Raw genomic sequence first — 7,175 nt, forward strand, 5'->3', positions numbered from 1 at the left:
AAATGACATGTTCTGTGTTTTTATAGAAGGTCCAATCAAGAATAATACGTCTTTTTCATGTTTTGGTCGACTAACATTTAACTTTACTAAACCGATCGCGATTTGTCGTGACGGTGTTCCAAAGCTCTTTGTTATAAAACGTCAGGAGCCACTGACTCTCTAAAACGTCATCTGTGTACGATATGACGGACCATGACGTCGACGACTGACTGTTCCTCGCGAGGTTCTGCCATGCGACGGTCCATCCCATGATGACAGTGTTATCCGTTGCAACCAGGCATCTCCCTGCCAAAGTGGGACGTCACGTGTCCAACGGCGCTACAGTACATGCCTCTTATTTCCCCGTCACTGCACGTGATTAGCATGACTGAGCTGAGCTCATTCTTCCAAACCCCAGCCCTCGAGCAGCTGTTCTCATTAGACTGTACCTCGTTTCGCCCGCACATGTCTGAATAGAGTGCATGGTGAAAGTGAAATCCTGATATCATGTGCTGTAAATTATATGTATATCTAAACTATAAAACTACATGTGTGCATATTTTAAGGTTTTGTTCACGATTTTGAATAGTGACGAGTTTAGAAAGAAATGTTATTGATCAAACAAGATTGTATCTATTATATATAAACTAGAAAATTACACTACATACTTAGTAACCTGTTCATTCGATTATTAATTTAAATCGGGGAAATTAGCAAATTAGCATTTGTAACGCGTTTCGTTTCATCCTAGATTGAGCATAAACATATTTTACCTACATTTTATGTATTACAAACATGCTATTTTCCTCAGCGGTCCCTGCATCGAAAACAAGAATAGGACCATTGTGTATTGTATCTTTTCTTTTGCGACTACAACTATTAAAAAATATTCCAAAATATAGCATTTTTGCTAATAAAGTCATTTAATGACATTTTTTCAAAAATATGATGTTTTAACATTCCCTTAAAGCGATAACAGAACGTGTTATGTAAGACGACGAAAGCTTTTTGTTGCGAAGCCATTACAGTAACTGAAGAACATAAATAAACAAAATAAAAAGAAAAATAACACTGATACCCATCGTTATCGAGTCTTTTATAATGTAATTCAATGCATATTTACATTAAAAAAACATGCATTTATTAAAACGTCTTAACCGAAATACTTTCAAACAAATCATTACTTTTGCAAATAAATTTTGTAAAATTACGACCGGAATACTTTAGCGCGTTATTTATATCGATATACTGATACACTTATGATACGTTACCAGACAAGCAGTCCATCCCACAGTTTGTACCAGAAGGGCATTATCCATTTCGTTGTGGTTCTCAGTACCTCCAAAATGCATTTCCACTGTGTCATGCGCCTCACAAGGGAACAGCATGCCTGGGACGAGCAGCGCAGCCTTAAATCAGGGAAGGTAATTTTGTGCGTTTATATCATTATCATCACACGCATAACAAAGTTCTTGATTGTAATGCCACATGCATGACATGCTTATTGACAGATCAAACTGTTTGTGAAGTCACGGCATCTAGCAAATTTCCAAAGGTCGCTTATTTGGTATATTACCTTTATATGATGAAATAAGAAGCCGATTATCCTTTAGCACCCTATCTAGCCTATCTAGCCTATAAAGCTTGTTTATTTAAATGGGTAAAATAATAAGCCTTTTTCCCGTATTAAGCTCCCGGTTAAGCCTATTTAGCCTACTAAACAAGTTTAATCAATATGATGAAATAAATAAATTTTTTATCGAAATTTAATTGACCATTTTAAAAATTGAGTCTTAGTCTGCCTTTTTTGCAAGCGCAACATGTAAGATCCCTTTAGCATTTAGAATTTTAGGCAAACTTGCAGATAACCATACCGGGGTCTTTGAATATTTCATGGTGGCCAGAGATAAGAGAGTACAGAGTTTCGGGTATTTCTGAAGCCTGTGGATACTGATATCTCAATATTTCACAATTGAACTCTTCAGTATATATGGATCAGTATTAGATGTTGTTTTATATTGGTGACTATCTAAATAGCTAGTGCCTAAAGACCGTACCACCATATGCTCATTGTTGGCTGTTCGCCCACTTTTAATTCATAATTAATACATTTTTTATGAAGAACATGTAAAAAATGAGACAGCTAGATGTGTATTTGTTGAACTTAACATGGTCCAAGATTATCTATATAGATTAAAAAGTATCACTTAGCTCGGGAGATACGAACATTGCTGTCTAGAGTGATGGGGGTCGCGAGATCTGGAGGTTAAGGAGGGTCCCTTAATAAAGTATTGTTTCCTGTCGTTGGTGATACATGTATTGATAAGTGTGTAACTACTGGAAATTTCAATGCAAAAAGGTTAAAGACCATGGAGCATTAACCAATTGTATTATCTGTCCATCAAAATTTATCAAAACTCAGCATTAAGAACACCTCGCATTAAGACTTTTCAAAAGTCTGACCAGTGGTCTTTATAGCGAGATTTCACTGTAAGCATGCGTGGTCTCCCATCTTTGGCTAGTGTGCGTCCATATAGGGACTGAAAGAGAACCAAGCCACTGAAATTATCTAAAACCGTGCTATGCCACCTCATGAAGGGCCACCGTTTCTTAGCACTTATTTAAGACGCTGGATATATCTCTCTAGAAACCTTTCCGACGGATGGCTATGTCGCAAGGCAGCAAAGGTTTGAAATCAGAGTTTCCTTCTGCCTAGATGGGCTACGAACTAAGGTAAATGAGCCCCATGTACAGAGGCAACTGGATGTAAGGCGCCAGGGACCTACCTGCACCCCTTATTCTTTCAGTTAAAACATGGGCTTCCGGGTTTAGAAGCTTAGTCACTCGCAAATTCCAGCAGCTGGATTTTGGCTATTGGAGCCCTTTGTCGTGTTTGAGGAATTGCTAGAGAAGTGGGCACTTGCCCCACACTTCCATCCCGGCAATATCAATTTTTGCCATAAATCAGCTGCAGGTCTTATCACTGTCAGCGTCTATGCACTGCCCTTGTGCGCTTCAGATGATGACAAAGTCACCTACTATGATCAGCATGGCTCTCTGACTGGTGGGATTTCCATGTCAGAGCCCATCCTGCTCCTCGGCAATTTCAATGACATACAGTATTTGGGACAGAGCATCAGTGATGGCCGTCTTGAATTGCACAGGTACTGGGAAGATGAACGACGTTTGGCACAGATTGCTGTGTTCTGTTCACAACTATCAAAACTTGTGCAACACTAACACTTTCTCTCAGTCTTAATCCTAGAACAAAGTGTTCTTGATAAATACCAATTCCCTAAAGTGGCACTTAATCCAACTCGCTATTACCAGACGCTACCTTCTTATTAGCGCTGCCAAGATGGGCGATTTCCAGCTAATGGAGAGATTTGCTTGCTGCCAACCTTGAGAAAGCCCTTTCAGCAGGAAGGGCTGAACGATTGAATTTTTTCAGGGACACCGTCTAAAATGCTGTACTAGCCGCTTTTGAAAGAAGTTTACAGAATCCTGATTGGTTCAATGCAAATCTCCAAGAACTTGAACAAGCCTTTGTGACCAAGCACTCAGCCTATCTCGCCCATATGATGTCTCCATGCGAGAAAACGCTGTCAGCTTGGAGTATAGCACGGTGCAGCGCTCATCACATCACCTTACGCTCTGGCAACGACTGCTGAGTGCAGCTTTCGAGCGCTCAGTCGACTGTTGTTATCTGCTTGGCATGTTCGGCAGTATCAATAGCGCAGTTGGTGGAGCACTTCTCAGAGCTATACTATAGGGTAACTGTTTACACCAAGCCTGCCATTGAAGCCATAAATGACACGCCTGCAATGGAAGAGATTGATGCCATGCAAACCATTGAATAACTTGTGGGAACCCAACTCACTGAGCTGTGACAAAGCCCCAGGAAGTTACGGCATCCACCTTTGGCCATCTTCCACTAATGAGATATACATCCACACCAGGTCTGACGGTAAGCAGTTAAACTTTGCTCACGAACGAGCCAGAGCAAAAGGAACTGAAATCCCCATCAGATATATGTTGTTTGTTACGCATACAGAAAAGGCCCTCCAGAGACTCATAAGCTGTTTGCTTAAGTTTGTTCAGACTATTGGCTCAATGTCAGACTAAAAAAAATATTATGGGCCTGGGTGCCAGCAACGTTCCCTGTATGAGACCCACATTGAGCTCAAATGGGATCCGCATGGAGCTCATATGGGATCCACATGCTGTTTACATGATTCACACATGCTGCCTATATGGGACCGACATGCCGCCTATATGGGACCCACATGCCGCCTATATGGGACCTACATGCCACCTATATGGGACCCACATATGGAACCCATATGTATTGTATAAGGGAAACACATGCAGCCTATATGGGACCCACATGCCGCCTACATGGTAACCACGTGCAGCCTACATGGGACCCACATGCAGCCTTTATGGGACACACATGTATTGTATATGGGTCCCACATGCAGCCTATATGGGACCCACATATGGGACACATGTATTGTATATGGTACCCACATGCAGCCTATATGGGACCCACATATACGACTCACATGTATTGTATATGGGAAACAGATGCAGCCTATATGGGACCCACATGCTGCCTATATGGGACCCACACTCAGCCTATATGGGACCCACATGCAGCCTATATGGGACCCATATGCAGCCTATATTGGACCCACATGCAGCCTATATGGGACCCACATGATGCCTATATGGGACCCACATGCCAACTATATGGGACCCACATGCAACCTATATGGGAACCACATGCCGCCTACATGGGACCCACATGCAGCCTATATGAGGTTCACATGCAGCCTATATGGGACCCACATATGGGATACACATGTATTGTATATGGGACCCACATGCCGCCTACATGGGACCCACATATGGGACACACATGTATTGTATATGGGACCCACATGCAGACTGTACGGGACCCACATATGGGACACACATGTATTGTATATGTGAAATACATGCAGCCTATATTGGGCATGCATGCAGCTTATCTGAGACACACATATGGGACACACATGTATTGTATATGGGAAACACATGCTGCCTACATGGGACACACATGTATTGTATATGGGACCCACATGCAGCCTTTATGGGACCCACATATGGGACACACAAATATTGTATATGGGAAACACATGCAGCCTATATGGGGCATGCATGCAGCCTATATGGGACACACATGTATTGTATATAGGAAACACATGCCGCCTACATGGGACCGACATATGGGACACACGTGTATTGTATATGGGACCCACATGTAGCCTATATAGGACCCACATGCAGCCTATATGGGACGCACATGCAGCCTATATGAGACCCGCATGCAGCCTATATGGGACCCATATGCAGCCTATATGGGACCCACATGCAGCCTATATGGGACCCACATGCCACCTATATGGGAACCACAAGCTGCCCACATGGTACCCACATGCAGCCTATATGGAACCCACATATGGGACACACATGTATTGTATATGGGAAACACATGCAGCCTATATGAGGTTCACATGCAGCCTATATGGGACCCACATATGGGTCACACATGTATGTATATGGGACCCACATGCCGCCTACATGGGACCCACATATGCGACACACTTGTTTTGTATATGGGACCCACATGCAGCCTGTATGGGACCCACATATGGGACACACATGTATTATATATGGGAAATACATGCAGCCTATATGGGGCATGCATGCAGCCTATCTGGGACAAACATATGGGGCACACATGTATTGTATATGGGAACCACATGCAGCCTACATGGGACCCACATGCAGCCTACATGGGACACACATATGGGACACACATGACTTGTAAATGGGACCCACATGCAGCCGATATGGGACCCACATATGGGACACACATATTGTATATGGGAAACACATGCAGCCTATATGGGGCATGCATGCAGCCTATATGGGACACACATCCAGCTAATATGGGACACACATCCAGCGAATATGGGGCACACGTGCGACCTATACGGGACACACATTGACTCTATATGGGAGTGTCTACATTTGTATGCCCCCGGATCGAAAGATCGGGGGTATATAGTTTTTGGCCTTTCTGTCTGTCTGTCTGTCTGTCTGTCTGTCTGTCTGTCTGTCTGTCTGTCTGTCTGTCTGTCTGTCTGTCTATCTTTCTGTCTGTCTGTCTGTCTGTCTGTCTGTCTGTCTGTCTGTCTGTCTGTCTGTCTGTCTGTAATTCTTTCATGCATTGTGTGTGTCCCAAAACTTTAGTCTTGGTTAAAGTTTGATAACTTTTGCAATATTGAAGATAGCAACTTCAAGGTCAAGGTCATCCTTCAAGGTCAAAAGTAAAATATCATTTTATCACATGCTATACCCTGTTTTCCATGTAATACAACCATTACATATTTTTTTTATTACACATGTGTAATACAACTTTTTAAAGCGTTTTCATTGGCTTAGTTTTCGTTAATTGACCAATCGCATTTTGTTATTTTGCTGAAATGACGTGACGTCAAATGACGTCACGAAACGTAAACAACATTCGGGATTTATCATTATGTTTGCGTTAATATTTATTTAATTTGCTCATTTAAAAGCATGTGATAAAAAGATCTGACACTCGTTGTCATACTTACCATATTTTATTAAACTCGTCCAGGAAATTCGTTGGTAAGCTCGCCAAACGCTCGCTTACTAACAAAATTCATGAACTCGTTTTATAAAATTTCTGACAAACACATTTCTTGTTTCTAATTAAATTTATAAAAACTGGTACTTATCATGGAATTGTTGAAAACGGATAAAGAATCTATGATTGACCTACCATAATAATATTGCCGAATATCTACATTATCCCCACGCTCCGAATTGTAGCGGGACGACTATGTGGTTATCTCCGCCGTCCGTCCGTCCTGGCAACTATCTCCTCCTACACTTTTAGCACTAAAACCTGGAAACTTAAACAAATGGTAGCTATGAGCATGTGTGCGACAGTGCACTATTTGGAATTTTGCTGCGGCGTGTGGATACGCGTCGGCCGCGGCCGCGCCATTTCTAGTTTTAGATATTTCTGGTCAAAATTAAATTCAAATAGTTAACGTGATAGTGGTCACCCCCTGTACGTCGATAATCCAAACTGAGTTGGATAATTTAAACTGAAGAAA

The 7,175-nt window shown here is 42.1% G+C and overlaps 1 long non-coding RNA gene across 1 annotated transcript; it reads right to left on the reverse strand.

Moving 5' to 3' along the window:
• Positions 1-329: 329 nt before the first annotated feature.
• LOC127881008 (uncharacterized) lies at positions 330-7,175 on the reverse strand. The gene is made up of 3 exons (XR_008049858.1): positions 6,836-7,175; positions 1,251-1,388; positions 330-448 (listed from the first exon to the last, which is right to left on the reverse strand). It is a non-coding gene; the product is annotated as an uncharacterized LOC127881008 (long non-coding RNA).

Source organism: Dreissena polymorpha, chromosome 1 (assembly GCF_020536995.1).
Source record: "Dreissena polymorpha isolate Duluth1 chromosome 1, UMN_Dpol_1.0, whole genome shotgun sequence".
Taxonomy (NCBI): domain Eukaryota; kingdom Metazoa; phylum Mollusca; class Bivalvia; order Myida; family Dreissenidae; genus Dreissena; species Dreissena polymorpha.